Raw genomic sequence first — 18,632 nt, forward strand, 5'->3', positions numbered from 1 at the left:
CAGGGCGGGACAGTTGGTACCCGCGGTCCTCGGCGGAGTCCGGCCATGATTTGCTGGACTTAAAAAGCACCTTCCAAATGTCCTTGTGCGAGGAGCCGAAAAGCTCCCGCAAGGTCTGATGCCTGGCCGGATCAAATTCCCATAAATTGCAAGTCCGGTGCTGACAAGGCAAGATTCGGCAAACTAACATCACCTGGACCACATTGACAAGTTCAATGCTCTTGTCTCCCATATCCTCTACGCACGTCTGGAGCTCCGACACTTCGTTGGATGAGGACCAGTCCAGGCCTTTCTTAACCCAGGATGTAAGCCGCAGGGGAGCACCGGATCGAAACTCGGGAGAGGCGGCCCATTCCTTACCGCGCGGCTCAGTGATATAAAACCACTGATGTTGCCACTCCCTGATGGACTCATTAAAGGTTTCGTTGGCCATATGACGTTGGGCATCTTGCTCAACATAGAGCCCCCGCATTCGGCGTGCTCGCCGCCCACCACCTTGGGCTTCACGTTAAAAACCATCAGCCATAAACCGAAGTGCGATGAAATGCGGAGAAAAGCCTCGCACACGACAATGAATGTCGAGCTGTTGAGGAAGGAATTAGGGGACAGGTCGTGTAGATCGGTCCCATAATAATACATGATGCCGCGAACGAATGGGTGGAGGGGAAACCCTAGCCCGCGGACAAAGTGAGGGAGGAATACAACCCTTCCGTGGGGTTTCAGAGTAGGGACGATCTATCCCGCCATCGGGAGACGGTGGCTGATTTCCTTGGCCAGGTACCCGGCCTCCCGAAGCTTTTTGATATCCTTCTCTCGGACGGTAGAGGCCATCCATTTGCCTCCTGCTCCGGATTCGGACATCTTTGGAGGATCTTTTGTGGGCAGGGAAGATGAACGCTTGGGTGCTGGAGCTTGAGCAGAAGGGAATGAATCGGGAAGAAGGCGTGGGTGAAAAGAGTAACTCCTTGTCCCTTTATAAGGGCGGAAGAGGAGATGCGCCTCCCCACTCACTTTGTAAAACCTCTTATTCCCCAAGCACCGTAATTGATGGCGCGGTTGGGTTACCCACATCCGTATTGATGAGAATTCCGTGATAAGGGGACACGATCTCTGCTTCGACAAGACGTGCCAAGAAAACCGCCTCGCAATACGAGCAGTAGCTGGTTGAGAAATACGGTTCGAATAATGACCGGGCCGTGGTATGATGTCATGCTGCCAAACGTGTCAGCGGATTAGATTTGTGGAAATATTATTCTCTCTACGGTGGTATGTGGAACTTATTTTGCAGAGCCGGACACTATCCTTGTGTTCAAGATCTTCTATGGAGTATTCGGAGGAAGAACCCGCCTTGCAATGTCGAAGACAAATCTGCGCGCCGGACTTATCGTCATTGAAGCCTGGTTCAGGGGCTACCGGGGGAGTCCTGGATTAGGGGGTCTCCGGACAGCCGGACTGTATCCTTTGGCCGGACTGTTGGACTATGAAGGTACAAGATTCAAGACTTCGTCCCGTGTCCGGATGGGACTCTCCTTGGCGTGGAAGGCAAGCTTGCCAATACAGATATGTAGATCTCCTCCCTTGTAACCAACTCCGTGTAACCCTAGCCCCCTCCGGTGTCTATATAAATTGGAGGTTTTAGTCCGTAGGACAACAACAATCATACCATAGGCTAGTTTCTAGGGTCTAGCCTCTACGATCTCGTGGTAGATCAACTCTTGTAATACTCATATCATCAAGATCAATCGAGCAGGAAGTAGGGTATTACCTCCATCGAGAGGGCCCGAACCTGGGTAAACATCGTGTCCCCCACCTCCTGTTACCATCCGCCTTAGACGCACAGTTCGGGACCCAATACCCGAGATCCGCCGGTTTTGACACCGACAGCCACTTCCAAAATTAAAATGAAACACTTTCGGATGAATCAAACTTCATGTTGGCCTGGTTAAGCCTTCCCACCTCGTTCTGTTAATCCATAGAATTTATGATATAGGAAAATGAATGCCATAGTACCTGGTTAATTATTGGCCCATAGTGCCTCTTTGTCCTATAGCACTTCTGCATCTTGTGTATTCACCAAACTACTAAAGCTTAGTTGAGATGTTTGCGGAGTGAATTCATTCCTCTGGCGCATGATAGAACCTCCTTCACTTTCTTTCCCATTGTCCTTTTCAGTCTTCGATGTGAAGTTTGACTCATATTTCTTCTCTTTGATATCTTTATCCGAATCGGGACCTTCTAGATAATAGCCATCATCCTTGGAGTCCTCAGAAAGTAATCTAGGGTCATCAACATTGTCTTTCTCGTTCACATGTTCTGAATTATTGTAAGAAGAAGTTATGAAATTTGAGTCATGAGAGTCTAAAGCTTCACCCCCATCCTCTTCTGATGATCCTTCCACATGATCTTCCATATCTTCTTCAGATACATTAGGGTCGAAGTTATCGTCTTCTGAATTGTCCGATGTAAGATCATGTACATCATTTTGCATTGGCTCACGTCCCACGGCAGCTGCCTCAGGAAAAACTTTTTGCAAAAATAATGTAGTATCAGGGTGAAATATAGTTCAAATTCATTGGCCTTGAAACAATGAAACTATTACCTCCCAAGAGTCATTAATGAAAAAAACTGTCACATGGATTTCATTTATTAATTCTATACAGTATATCTTGCAATCACATGCAGAGCAAAGCCAGCCTTCGTCAGGGACTATAAATGATCACATGAAAGAATTTACACCAGATATAACATAACCTTGCATATAATAGGAACCTGGGAAAATAAACGTTATTATCTTTAGAGAGCAAAGGAGGTTTTAGACAATTCTGGTGGAACCCCTCTGTCGCAGGCTCCATCACCAAAAAAGATGTCATTATTCAATGTATCTTCTTTCAAACTACAAGTGGCACAAGCAATCTGCAAGACCGAAAGCAAGGCCACTGATTAAAATTGGAAGAAAAATATTTTTGGACATAGATTATCACATTATATATTTCCTCCTGGATCAAACAAAGATTCTTTAGGCTTCCCCACAGTTAGAAGAATATCAAGATGCTGGAAAGCTTCTCGAATTTTTAATTTGCACCGGACGATCCTTGCCTTGGTTGTGCAGATCCTTCTCGGGCCTTATCTTTTCCAAGTTACATGTTTGAGTATGGTTGAATACCATGTCTATATTGCAAGGAATCCACACCTAAAAACTTCCAAGAAGCAATGTTGTCATTAGGGAAAAGGAGGTGGGATATACCTGGAATCCACATGACTTGTGAGAGCCTATAATGCCTAAAGAATAAAATGTTGTCATTAGAGGAAAATAATGCCTAAAGAATAAAATGTTGTCATTAGGGGAAACGAGATGGGATATACCAGGGTTCCTCCTAGCAATTTTGATTGGAGTGGTTCTCCCACTACCAATAAAATGTACCAATGCTCTAGAAAAACCTTATGTCACAAGCAAATTCAGTGGATCACCTATGCACAAGCTTCCCCGGGGATGTGCCTGACCGCACGCTGGTGATCACCCAAGAGATCTACATTTGGCAAAAGGCAAACTTAGTCGCTGATCATTCAAATATATGTTAGGCGACGCGATCATATGCCTTTATCGGATCTAACTTATATGCATAATGAATGTTCTGTGGGATCTTGCTATGTTGGATCCTTTTAAAGCACTCAAATGCAATAGCATTATACACGTTGATTATCTGAAATCCATCCATGTTTCTAGAGTTGCACATTTTTTGTTAGTACAAAAAAATTGCAGAAGTGTACAGTGCACTTTTTTCGTTAGTACAAAAAAAATGATTTTTTTTCTTCATTAAAAGAAGTACAAGAAGCTTTTTGTGTACACTATTGCGACATGTACCGTGTGTTAGAGTAGTTGATCGGTTGATTATCTAAAATTCATTAATGTTTCTAGATTTGCACATTTTTGGGTAAGTGCAATATTTATTGTGTACCTGTTCCGAAAGTGTATAGGGCACTTTTTTTCGTTGCTACAAAAAAAGTAAAATTAGAATTTCTTTTCTTCATTAAAAGAAGTACAAGCAGCTTTTTATGTACACTATTATAAAAATGTTAGAGATATGTTGCCACATGTACCATGTGGTAGAGTAGTTGATTGGTTCCTAGTTTCTCTTATGATAAAAAATATATTTATTGTTTGTTTATCTCTGAGCAGTTGATTGGTTCCCCGAAGTGTACAGGGCACCTTTTACTCGTCACTTCAAAAAACTAGGATAATTGTAATGGTTTGAAAACTTGGTACTGTCCTACTGTGCGGAGTATATGTTTAACAGGTGTATATGCATGATTCAATAGGCATACATCATGGATTGGATACGGCGTCTAAGCAACACATAGCTTCAAGAGTCGTCATGAATAGAAGTCTAGTACAACATGTGCAAGTGAAAACTTATGCAAATAAGGGACCAAAGGAAGTCATGGAAAATAAATCTTAACCATAATATACTCCTTACAGGCAGTACAACGTATATGTCATGCAAAAAGGGAAGATTACAACATGTAACAAGGAGATCAACTTACACATTGTTGGAAATACATATGAACGATAAACAGAACAACCTAGTAACTTATCTAGGTAAGCAACAACAGACACAACAATGTACACATCAAATGACAGCACATAAGCATGATTCTACAACATATTAAAGGAAACAACAGCGACACAGGGCACAACAAAACGTTTAATGTCTTCCATTCTCTATCATAAAAGTGTGTTGCTGCTGCCACACTTGCAGAATGTTCAGTTTCACTTACCATCTGGAGGATTATACAGATACTTAGCGGAGGGTCCCATATATCGAACCGAGCTTCCCCGAAAGGAGTAAAACACCCACCATGTGGGTGAAGAATTTCATAAAATGAATTTGTTGACTTGCAGGAGCCAAAAGCATTTGCTAGAAACGTCATCAGCCAATCTTCCTCTGCTTTAGCTCCTACAGCATTTTGTTTCTTCTTTTCCCATCCACAGTAAAGAGCCAGAAGTGCATACTTTTCATCACCACGTTTTGTCCCTCCAGCACTGCTTGAGGAGGAATTCTTCCCATGAGACTCTCTCGAGGACTCGCCTTTTCTGCGCCTTACATAATGGGCATCGGTGGTATATCTTTGACTGCTATTTGGAGGGATGGCATTTGTTCTCATGCCACCAGCTATGTCTTGTTTAAGTGCACCATCTTGTGTGATACCTTCATTTATAATTCTGGATGGCCTATCACATTAACAGCATCACCTTTGCATAAATTAGGATTTTCCACCATCATCGCCTTAGTGCTATTGTTTTCACCTTGTGTGTTGTTTTTATTAGATACTAGTCTTGTGTGACACTGCGTATTTTCGAACCATTCTCAACCGGTTAGGATAAGCCATAGTGAGGTTATTTCTCAACGCCAAGTCAACTAGATGTACATGAAATTGAAAATTCATGAAAAAGAGGTACAAACCTGATGGAACGTCAGACCTACTTCTTGTGCCAAGCTTACTTTAACCACACGGTGAGGATATTGATCTATTTTAGATTACTGGTGTACCCAACGCCAAGATTAAAATGAAACGCTTTCGGATGAAACAAACTTCACGTGAGCCTGGTTAAGCCTTGCCACCTTGTTCTGTTAATCTATACAATTTATGATATAGGAAAAAGAATGCCATAGTTCCTGATTAAATATTGGCCCATAGTGCCTCTTCTGTCCTATAGCACTTATGCATGTTGCGCATTCACCAAACTATGCAAGCTTTGTTGAGACATTTGTGGAGTGAATTTATTCATCTAGCGCATGGTAACCTACTTCACTTTCTTTCCCATTTTCCTTTTCAGAGTCCGATGTGAAGTCTGAATCATCTTTCTTCTCTTTGATATCTTTATCCGAATCAAGATCTTCTGGATAATAGTCATCATCCTCGGAGTCCTTAGAAAATAATCCAAGGTCATCAATATTGTCTTTCTCCTTCACATGTTCTGAATTATTGTCAGAAGAAGTTATGAAATTTGAGTCATCAGAGTCTAAAGCTTCACCCCCACCCTCTTCTGACGATCCTTCCACATGATCAGCCACATCTTCTTCGGATATATTGGGGTAAAAGTCATCGTCTTTTGAATTGTCCGATGGAAGATCATGTACATCATTTTGCATTGGCTCGCGTCCCACGGCAGCTGCCTCGGGAAAACTTTCCGCAAAAATAATGTAGTATCAGGGTGAAATATAGTTCAAATTCATTGTCCTTGAAGCAATGAAATTATTACCTCCCAAGTGTCATAAATGAAAAGAACTATCACATGGAGTTCATTTATTAATTATATACAGTACATCTTGCAATCACGTGCAGAGAAAAGCCATCCTTGGTTAGGGACTATAAAGGGAATGATCACATGAAGGAATTAACACCATATACAACATAACCTTGCATATAATAGGAACCTGGGAAAATAAATATTACTATCTTTAGTGAGCAAAGGAGGGTTTAGACAATTCTGGTGTAACCCTATATCGTAGGCTCCGTCACTGAGAATGATGTCATTATTCAATGTATCGTCTTTCAAACTACAAGTGGCACAAGCAATCTGCAAGACCGAAAGCATGGTCATTGATTAAAATATTAAGCGCAACTAAGCACAACATGCATTGGGAAAGAAAAATTTGTTGACATACATTATCACAACATACATTTCCTTCTGAATCAAAGAAAGATTCTTCAGGCTTCCCCACAGTTAGAAGATTCTGGAAAGCTTCTCGTATCTTTAATTTGCACCGAACGATCTCTGCCTTGGCTTGTTCAGATCCTTCTTGGGCCTTATCTTTTCCGAGTTAGATGTTTGAGTATGGGTCCATACCATGTCTATATTGCAAGGAATCCACAACTAAAAACTTCCAAGAATCAATGTTGTCATTGGGGAAAACGAGGTGGGATATACCAGGAATCCACATGACTTGCGAGAGCTTCTAATGCCATGAAGAATAAAATGTTGTCACCAGGGGAAAGGAAATGGGATGTACCAGGGTTCCCCCCTAGCAATTTTGACTGGAGTGGTTCTCCCACTACCAATTTCACGTACCAATGCTCTAGACAAACCTTCTGGCACGAGAAAATTCAGTGGATAACGTCTGCACAAGCTTCCCAAGGGATGTGGATGACCGCACGCTGGTCATCACCCAAGAGATCCACTTTTCTCAGAAGGCATACTTAGCCGGTGCTCATTCAAGTATACGTCAGGCGACGCGATCATATGCCTTTGTCGGATCTAACTTATATGCATAATGAATGTTCTGTGGGATCTTCCTATATTGGATCTTGTTAAAGCACTCAAACGCAATAGAATTATAACGGTTGGTTATCTAAAACCATCCATGTTTCTAGAGTTGCACATTTTTGGTTTGTGTAATATTATATTCTGAACCCGTTTCGGAAGTGTACAGTCCACTTTTTCCGTTACTACAAAAAGAAAAAATAGATTGTTTTTCTTCATTAAAAGAAGTACAAGAAGCTTTTTATGTACACTATTAGTAAAAGTTTAGAGATAGATCACAACATGTACCATGTGGAGTAGTTGATCGGTTCCTAGTTTCTCTTTTGTTAAGAAAATAGATTTCTTGTTTGTTTATCTTAGAGCAATTGATTGTTTATTCCCCATTTTCGCTAGTCCGGCAATTTATTCTCTGCTGAATGGAGTCTATATGTCTAAATCTATTAATCAATCAGGAGAGACTTCCTTGATTCTTAGTTTAAAATGAGTGAAATCCATTACAACAAGAATCGCTAACCTGACACACGCACACACACACACACACCATTCAAGACTACTCCGGAATTGTTCATGCATCGATTACAATTCTGAGATAGAGTGGGATCTTGTCTCAAGTGACTTGCGAGAGGCTCCAACGGCATTTTTGCTCTCCAAATCATGGCAAAATTACTTTTAGGGACCATAGCATTTTTTTTCTTTCCAAACCATGGCAAAATTATTTTGAAGGACCATGGGGTTTTGCTTTCCAAACCATGGCAAATTTAATTCACTCATCATGGCAAATTAAGTTAATACGTCATCACAAAATTATTCCTGTTTTCACCATGTCAATTTTGATATTTGTTTGAATCATGGCGTCCCAAAATTACACAACCTTTTGTGATGATGGATGGATAAATCTCTACTTGCTCTTCTACTAACTTCCAAGGGAAAATGGCAAGTTTGTTTAAAATCTCGAGAGACGGCGAATTGAGTAGAACATGACATTTTTGTAGAACATCGCAAAATATTAAAATTTATTGTAGACTCCCTACATTAACATGGCCATTTGTGCCCTTGCAAGTAGTATTTAGTGCAAAATTTTGTACAATGCTAGTATATACCAGCTCTAGCTTTGCTACGAGTAATGAATCAAAATTTTCTAAGATTTTTCCATGAATCAAAAGTATGTATTGTTTAGCACTGTTTTGCCATGCCAAAAAAGTTTGTATAACTTTCGCCATGCCTCTAATATAGCTTTTGCCTTGTCACTACTAATTTTTTTGTCATGCCATAAACACATTAATTTACCATGGCAAATCTTTTAAGCTATTTGCTATGGCACTTTTTTTTGCCAAGTATGAGCTAATCCCTAAAATTTGCCACCATTTCATAATCTACCATGCATTTATTCTATAGACCATGGCTTATTTAGTACACACAACATTAGAAATTTAGATAACACAGAGTGGCAAATATGGATTTTAATGGATCATGGCATTTTTTCGCATTTTTGAGACCATGGCAATTCTGATTTATTTTTTTGAACATGGCAAATTTTGTTCGTTTCATCAGAAAATTCATGTTGTATTCCCACGAGTATTGGCTTGATTACAAAAATGTCATAGCACGTGTAGATTCTGCCGTACTACAAAGCAATTTTTTCCTATACCATCACAAATTTATTTTTACGAACCATGGCAATTTAGATTAAATGGGTCATGGAAAATATTATGCAGTTTTTACCATGGCATTATTTTATTATCAAGGGAAATATTGTTGTTCTTTTTTCATTACAAAAACATTGTGTTTTTGCATTGAATATTATTGAGATCAGTACAAAAATGCCATAGCACATGCATATAGATCCATCAAGTGCTAGTAGAACCGCCAGAGCTATATCTCGCCTACAACGAGTATATCTCTCGTCTGCCCTGAAGAGTCCGCATGTATGGGCCGGTCCATTAACACATTTTCTCCTCTGTTTGTTTCGCTCGGTTGATTGCTCGTTCTATGGATTGTTTTTTCTTTCCAGTACAATGGTTGCATAGGTCCGATTTTACTATCTTTTCCTTTTCTTTGGTTTCCTTTTTGTTTTCTTTTGCGTTTTTTCTTCGGTTCATTTTCTAACCGTTTTCTTTGGTTTTTGTTGTCCTTCGTCATAAATATTCTTTTCTTTTCTTTTTCACTGGTTTTCTTCCTGTTTTACTTCCTTTTTTCCTTTCTTTATTATACGTTGGTTATCTTTGTTTCTTTCTTTGTTTTTATTCGTCTTTTCTTAGTGTTTCTTTGTTTTTTCATTATATTCATCAGTTTTCTTTCTTGTCAAACACATGGTAATTACAGTACAAAATAAAAAGCATATACATTAGAAATATTATTTATGTGGGCTTTAAATATTTTTCAAATAAATATTATTTTGAAAACTTAAATTTTTTATGTCTATTTTTCACACACATTGTCCTTTTTCGTATATATATATATAATACATTTTTATAATGCATGGTTACAATTTTTCAATAATTTCTTTTCTAATAAATGGACAACATTTGTTCCATAAACATTTTCTATATTTTTCAAATGCTTGATTAACATTTTTTAGATACAAGATTAACAATTTTAATACATGGTTAGAACACGTATAGTTGGTCCATGCCACAAATACAATATCTCGCTTACTCACCTCTCTCGACTTTCTAGCGGCATGAGGGGAAGAATTTCCTGTCGCTAGCGGTTTTAGGAAGCGTCTGATCAGCTTTTATTGTCCATTTTCTTCATTGACTGGGTCATCTATTTTATTTTGGGTTTTCTCCATTTTTCAATTTTGCCTTTGTTATTTTTATATATTTTTCTTATTTTTAGATTTTTTTAAATACATGTTGTCATTTTTTATAAAAACATGTCCAATATTTTATAAATACATGTTAAATGATTTTCAAACACACGTTTCATCATCTCCTCTCCATGTCTAGCCGTTGTCCACATCAAGACACCATTGGGGCAACCAAGAGGGAGACCAGAGGGGCCGTGGCTGGAGGGGCGCGGCCATGGGCCACCACCGCCTTACCATCATCACCATCATCCACCGTGCCGCCTCCATCACCCCTTCTGCCCCCCCCCCCCCATCACGGTCTCTGTGACGGGTTGTATTATGTCTTGAATCCCTCTTTATGTCTTGTTATTTGAGTAATTATTGGATATGGGTCGGTCGATTAGTAAGTGGTTGTTGATATGTTTAGTCTATTTATGTGTGTTGCTTATTTACCTATGTGGTAATTTAGTGATTGGAGACGTTCAATACATTGGCGTAGTTGGAGACGTTCAACTCTTAGTCCACACATGATGTATATAGAGGATTGTGCAAACCGATAGGTGTGTGATGTCACAGGTGCAGATATCTTGAGGGGAGCACAATTACTCTAGCGGAATCACGGTTGTCCATAGAACCTAATGCCTTCGTCCGGTCCTGAAACCACGAGGACCTTAATATCTTTGTGCTAGCCGCCACAGGTATGTGACAAGAAATAGGATGAATGAGTTATCTCAATACGACGCGTCTTGAGAGATAACATTATGTGAGGGACCTCCCACCATCCTTATATTATCGTATCATGTGATGCATGTGCTGACTTAGCAACCATGTGGCATAGTCGTAAAGCTTAACTTCATTCCGTGCCCGTAACGAAAGAGACCATAACTAGATACCAGCAACCTCATCTAAAACATCACATATCTCTCATAGTTTATTTTCTTTGTATAGTTTAGTATTTATTTTCCGTTCTCTTCAATACTTAGTTTATTCTTCCTTTTTACCGTTCCTAGCAACCTACTTAAGTGAACTATTTCTAAACTCCGGTTTGGGTGTGAGCGTGGTTGTGTTGGTGACAACGCGGATGCGGGGGTTGTGTTCCCATGCTATTCGCTCCCTATCGGAGTCGAAAAAGCTTTACTTATAACAAAATTGCTACATAGCCCTATGCACTTGCAGGACATCGCGGTGCTTCACATCGTGGCATTTTCAAGCATTGCATCAGTGTCCTTCATGGTGTCGTGCATGGTGTCCTTCGGCAGGTGCGCGCGGATGCGTACACCCATCTTGAACTCCTCCACCAAGATACTTGACATTGTGCACTAGTCGCCCCAGTGCAGGAATGCCACCATGGGAAGCCGCACCACGAGCATCTCCAGCGTGGAGTTCTAGCCGTAGTGCCTGAGAGAGCACGCAATGGATGAGGGTAGAGCACTAGGTCCAGCGGGATCGAAGACACCATCATGTCGCGCCCGTCGGCCGAGTCAAGGTATCCCTCTAGGAGCACAATGTTGTATTAAAAACTCACATATGTCAGATATCAAGAAATCAACAAATGATTGAAAACACGTGTTCATCTAAAGGGCAATGGGGCATTCTTCGGCAAAATTAGAGTAGAAAACAACAATAAGAACAATAGGTACTGACATAGGGCGAGGAGTCACAAACAAAGGCAAGACTTTGACAATGACGGCGTCTCTATGCACATACTTGGTTACCTACTCACCGCGTCCAGCCACTCTCATCCTGCCTGTCCACGAAGTGATCCGGCGTCGACACCGTTGGTGCCTTAGACGGCCTGGCCTTTTGTTTCCCCAGGTAGGGGATGACGATCTGGCCAAAGAGATGACCGAGGCTAGCATGCTAGAGCTGCAAAATATATGGGAGACCATGGCAAAGCCATGAGTAAGACAGACATGAGAGGTAAGAAAAGACATGACCAAATTGCTATATGAGGAAGATTATGTGTGCGCTCGCATGGAAAGGCAAATGCAATCAAAGAAATCTATTTGTTAAGGAAAGTTCGTACACATAATTTGATACATAAAGGGGATCACGTTAACCTGCATGGAAAGACAAGGTCATCAATCAAACTCATCTAGGAAGGTATGGAACGGTGTTAAGAGGGAACGTCGAAAAAGTCGTATGAAAATCAAAAAGTGGGATTCAGTTGGAAAAAATTCGACGTGAGTATGCAAGGAAAAAACCCAGCATAGGGGTGGTGGTGGGAGGTGAAGGCGAAAATAAAACATGGTGACAAAAATAAACCGTGTGTACCGGCCAACAACCCTTCTTTAATAGTAGACATATATGTGATTTCGTAATGTAAGAAAATATATGTGATTTTATAAGATAAGAAAAAAAATATTTTATTTTTCTATTATGATGAAAGTTATGACTGTCTCTTAACAGTAGGTATAATGAAATAATAAATGGCAGGACACTAATGAGTATCTGATTTTGGTTGTAAGGTTATCAAGAAAAATCTTATGTCTGTCTTTTAGGAGGTGATTTCACATATATGGTGTGATTTCTAAATTATTAATTGCCTATTATTTATGTGATTGAATTGAATCCGTACATGCAAAAGAAAGCACAAAAAGATCTCCCCTTTAATGGGATTTGGTTTCTTAATGTAAGAGAGAGAAATCTAGTGGCAGTGGCTGATGGGAGGTGAGGCAAAAATAAACCAGTGGGAGAGAGTGCGAGGATGTGAGGTGAAAATAAACCGGTGAGGCGGAAATAAACCTGTATACCGGGCTACCAACTCCCCCTTAGTGTCCGCCAAGATTCTACAACGACCCGAGGTTTAGCGGGCCACATGCCAAATCGAACCGTAGCTACCTTGTGTACCTCATATCTGGGAACTGAAAGGAGAATTCATCAAGGTTCATTTGAGCGACGGAAAAGCACAGGACAGCCGCCGTCGTCCATAAATTTTCATCTCATCATTGTAGGCAAACTTGCCAAGGCGAGAGACACCAAAAACCGCAACGTAGCTTTTCGATTGCATTGTCCCGCAATGTTGCCACTACGAGCCGCCGGCATCAACCACCGGATATGGATAGAGAAACCCTCACAAAGACTCTCCGGTGTTCACTACAATCCGTAGGTCGAGTAGCCGGCTGGACCCCACAAATAATCAGCAGCAATCAGATTTTAGGTGGGTCATCGTCATCATCATCTCCATTATTGTGATTACTGCTGTTGTTGATACGGCAGATAATGCTTGCCTGGATTCATAATAACGTTGGGCGTATATCAACTGTGTAAATCCAGCAGATCAGATCGGATCTGAAATAGCTATGACTATAAATCGACCGGATCCTGACTGATTGATTGTGAAGTATAAATGAGTATAACTATGACTGTAAATCGGCAGATAAATAGCTATGACTGTAAATCGTTATATAAATGTAGTATAATAAAAATGATATGGCGGTTCATGAGTCACAATCTTGTCGTTAAAAAGGAAGGGAAATGCACACGACTCCAGCCTCACTACTTCCGTCCGTGTGATCCTAGAGCACACATAGTCTGTCTGCCTCTGGCCGGCCATGAGCAGCGCCATGAAGCTGCAGGAGAGGGTCATCGTGCCGAGGACGGCATGGAAGCTCGCCGACATCTTCATCCTCTGCCTCCTCTTCGCCCTCCTGTTCTGCCGTGTGGTGTCCCTGGGAGAGGGCGGCGCCGGCGCCGCCTCGGTGGCCGCACTCGTCTGCGAGGCATGGTTCACCTTTGTGTGGATCCTCAACATGAACATGAAGTGGAACCCCGTTCGGTTCCACACGTACCCTGAAAACCTCTCACAAAGGTGACTACTCACGTTAATTTATGCCTTTAGTGATGTAAACGTTCTTATACTTCTTTACAGAGGGACTAGTTTCTAACTCGTTCAGCTGAGGATTGCTAGGATGGACGAGCTCCCGGCGGTGGACATGTTGGTGACCACCGCGGACCCGGAGCTGGAGCCGCCGCTGATGACGGTGAACACGGTTCTCTCCTTGCTCGCCGTGGACTATCCGGACGTCGACAAGCTCGCGTGCTACGTCTCCGACAACGGCTGCTCGCCGGTAACGTGCTACGCGCTGCGCGAGGCCGCCCGGTTCGCGGGGCTGTGGGTGCCCTTCTGCAAGAGGCACGGCGTGGGAGTGAGGGCCCCTTTCATGTACTTCGCTTCCAGACCGGAACCTGAGCTCGCCGGCGACAACTTCTCGGACGACTGGACCTTCATCAAGGTTAGCTAATACCGTCTGATAGTCATAGCCTTCCATCTTTCTTCTATTGCACCCAGACTGTCTCTCCAATTTACTTCATTCATCTGTTCCGTTTGTGGTTGCAGAGCGAGTATGACAAGTTAGTCAGCCCGATTGAGAGCGCGGACGAGGGGTCTCTTCTCCGGCACGATGACGCCGGCGAGTTCACGGAGTTCATGGAGGCCGAGCGCGGGGACCATCCTGCCATCGTTTAAGGTCGTCACGTACACCAAGCCACAACCACATGCCACATGGATTCGCACGTAACAACAGACAGCCTTACCCAGGTTCTTTGCTAACTTGTTCTTCAGGTTCTTTGGGACAACCGCAAAAGCAGCAGGACAGGTGAAGGTTTCCCAAATCTTGTGTACGTTTCAAGAGAGAAGAGCCGCAAACATGACCACCACTACAAGGCCGGCGCCCTGAATGTTCTGGTCAGTAGCATAAGAGCGTCTAGATCACTAACTTAATGATCTAAACACTCTTATATTTCTTTATATTTCTTTACAGAGAGAGTACTACTTAATAAATAAACGCTCTTATAGTTGACAACATATACTGTCACCGTGTAATGCACGCAGGCAAGGGTGTCTGCCGTGATGACAAACGCGCCCATCATACTGAACGTGGACTGCGACATGTTCGTCAACAACTCACAGGTCGTCCTGCACGCCATGTGCCTCCTGCTGGGGTCCGACGACGAGACCTGCAGCGGCTTCGTCCAGGTGCCGCAGAGATTCTACGGCAAACTCAAGGATGATCCTTTCGGTAATCAGATGGAGGTTTTACGTGAGGTGCACACCATCAACTCCATCATCTACAACATACAGTACATACCGTCTCCTATAGTGTCTGTATAGATCTTTTAAAATGTCAATCTTTGGAAATTTTGACCAAATCTAAATTTATAGAAAAACATGTCTACATATGAAGTAACAAATACGTACATATCATTAGATACATCTCGACACATATTTTCGTGGGGTAATAATAACCTGATAAATATAGATATTTTTCTTCACACAAAGTTTTGGGACATTCCGGAAAAGTGTATACACACTACATTATAAAACAGAGGGAGTACTATATTCTTTAATATAGTTAATCATCTGTGTGGTTTAAAAATCGAGTACTAACTATGGCATCGGTGTGTTTAGAAACTTTTCAGTGGACTCGCTGGACTCCAGGGCATCTATTACCTTGGGACGGGCTGCTTTCACCGTAGGAAAATCATTTATGGTGTGGCACCATCTTCATATGCGGCCATCAAGCATGAAAGAGAAGGTAACATTGTGCTCAACTCGGCCTCTCACATTCATCGTTAATCCTTTTTATTTTTTTGAAAAGAGACTTGCTTGCCCTCGGCCTCTCGCATAAAAAGTGATGCACACAACCATGATATATTAACCATTATTAGTTGCTAAATAGGAATAATATGGCCCACTGGTCAAAGACATTTTTTTTTGATAAAGGACTGGCCAAAGACATAGCATTGATCAAATGGTTGTAACCACTTTGCCAGGTTCACTGTCCTACGAGGATCTGCGGTCCAAGTTTGGAGCTTCAGTGGAACTGGTCGAGTCAGCCAGGAACATATAGTCCGGAGAAATACCGCCAAGTCCAATGATCGACATATCAAGTCGCATCCAAGTGGCAAAACAAGTGTCCAGCTGCAACTATGAGACGGACACACATTGGGGTCAGGAGGTATACATATATTCCATCGCGACTTTTTTGCTACATACTATATTTTTCCTAGTTCTTTGTCAACCATTAATATTCATCCATTCCATGTATCGGCAGATTGGTTGGTCCTATGGGTCAATGGCAGAAGACATCTTGACCGGGCAGCGTATCCATTCATCAGGTTGGAAATCCACGCTGCTGGACACTAACCCACCAGCATTCTTGGGATGCGCTCCTACAGGAGGACCAGCCAGCCTTACTCAGTATAAGAGATGGGCAACTGGCCTTCTAGAAATACTCCTCGGGCAGAATAGCCCAATCATCGCCACCATCTTCAAGCGCCTCCAGTTCCGGCAGTTCCTTGCATACCTAGTGTTCTACGTCTGGTCCATGAGGGCACCTTTCGAGCTATGCTATGCACTATTAGGACCTTTCTGTCTCTTCAGAAACCAATCCTTCCTTCTCAAGGTGAACCTTTGTCTCACAGTCCATTCAAATTAGCTGAGAGCTATTTTCTATCTTATAATTCTGCCAACTTAGTTCTTACAGACCCACCATCTAATCAACAATATTGTTTAATTACCTACAATAACTATCTTGATGCCCTGCACATTTGTGCGTCTAGATTTATTACATATTGATCTCTTCCCTATGAATTTAATACTTCTTGTTTTTTCAATAACGCCAATTCTATACATTAATTTAATGAAGTAGATTTCAAATTGTTTCACATGCATATTATACATTATAAATTATAGTAAATTTATTATAAACTTATACCATGATTTCATTTACTTATGGTAGTAATCCGGGTATAATTGATGCACAATTTAGCTAAAAGTACATGTTGGAATCTAAGCTCGTATCCATATGGTTTATCTTAATTAATTGTATCATCCTGATCGATGATGGCCTTTTAATTATATCCTCGTGTTATTTGAGGGAGTTCTAAAACAAATCCTCATGTGGTTGTTCCTATTGTTTGCTATATTAACTCTTACACTTATCTCTTTTCTTTATTTCAATATAATAATAAATCGACCAATATAAAGTTCTATTTATATATCACAAACTCTATTAGAGTTTTATGCACTTATTCAATCTTTAGAGTTGTACTTTCTTCACAAACTTTATCTTCGTGTCCTCAGTGTCTACCGTCCTTTAAGATTGATGTATCTCCATCGTGCCTTTTATCTTGTCTTAGTAATATAGTAGAGATAGATAGGGTATTCCCATATTGGGAAAGATACAATTTTTACATCTACTAGTTTGATGATTGTCACCTCAGAAATTCATAGTATTTTTGCAGGCATCAAACCATGGTTTCAGCATTCAACTAGCCCTATTCTTGTCCTACAACATATACAACTTTGTGGAGTACATGGATTGCGGACTCTCAGCCCGGACTTGGTGGAACAACATGAGGATGCAACGCATCGTATCAATCTCCTCTTGGCTCCTTGCTTTCCTTAGTGTGGTCCTCAAAACAATCGGCCTCTCCAAAACTGTGTTTGAGGTCACCCGTGAGGACAAAAGCACATCAGATGGTGATCCCAGCACCCATGAGACTGATCTAGGGTGGTTCACCTTTGACTCTTCACTAGTGTTCATCCCAGTGACGACAGTTGCAATCTTGAACATTGCCACAATTGCTATCGGGGTATGGCGTCATGCCATTTTTTGGATGATAACAGGAAATCATGATTGGCAAAATATTGGAGAATTTATTTGTTGTGGATGGGCGATATTATACTTTTGGCCATTTATCAAAGGCCTTGTTGGTAGGGGAAGATATGGAATCCCATGGAATGTCAAGCTCAAGGCTTGGGTGATTGTGGTTGCCTTCTTGTACTTCTGTAGAGGAGATTAAGTTGGTGGGACTCCACAACATTGAAATCTCACATTTGTATTTATGTTGAACAACTATTGGGATATGTAATAAGTACAATTGTTCTATATTATCTAAATAAAGTATCCATAGCTCCACTTAAGACACAACTACAACAAGCTGCAAACTAGAGAATATTTTGTATGACCATTAGTCATCACAAAGCTATTTCAGAAGAGTACTTTTCATTTGAAATAAATATTTTGATGTGCATCAAAATACATTCATAACTTAATGTACCTTTTTGAAAAGTAATGAATACTTTATAAATTCCAAAGATCCATCCAAGTGCATATCAAACGTCGTGACATTCATTCACTTCCTTATTACAAACTTTAGATAACTAGAATAGAAAGCATACATAACCGAATAACGAATCATGAATTAAACATGTGGATGAATCACAAATCAAGAATTAGCTCTGTCACCTCCTTATTAACTATGTACTCTCTGTGCACGAATCATTCACTTTGTTATCACCAAATCACAAATTAGCTTTATCACCCATAGATAAGGTATCACGAATTAACTCATGCATTTATCTTGTACTATCAAACTCCTTCATACCAAAAGTGGTTCCATTCACTATGTGCATAAGTCCTTCTACATGGGCTAACTGAAAGTATGGACTCCTAATATAGACGAAAACAACTGAATATCTCAAATTATGACGATTAGTTTCCCTTTATTCCACGATTCCACCATACGGTCATTATTTTTCTATTTTGTAGACCATAATCATACCTGCTTCTA

The 18,632-nt window shown here is 41.1% G+C and overlaps 2 pseudogenes; one reads left to right on the forward strand and one right to left on the reverse strand.

Moving 5' to 3' along the window:
* Positions 1–5,780: 5,780 nt before the first annotated feature.
* Positions 5,781–7,166, reverse strand: LOC123063763 (homeobox protein HOX1A-like; annotated as a pseudogene).
* A 6,398-nt stretch (positions 7,167–13,564) lies between these two features.
* Positions 13,565–17,977, forward strand: LOC123057393 (cellulose synthase-like protein H1; annotated as a pseudogene).
* Positions 17,978–18,632: the final 655 nt, after the last annotated feature.

Source organism: Triticum aestivum, chromosome 3A (genome assembly GCF_018294505.1).
Source record: "Triticum aestivum cultivar Chinese Spring chromosome 3A, IWGSC CS RefSeq v2.1, whole genome shotgun sequence".
Taxonomy (NCBI): Eukaryota; Viridiplantae; Streptophyta; class Magnoliopsida; order Poales; family Poaceae; genus Triticum; species Triticum aestivum.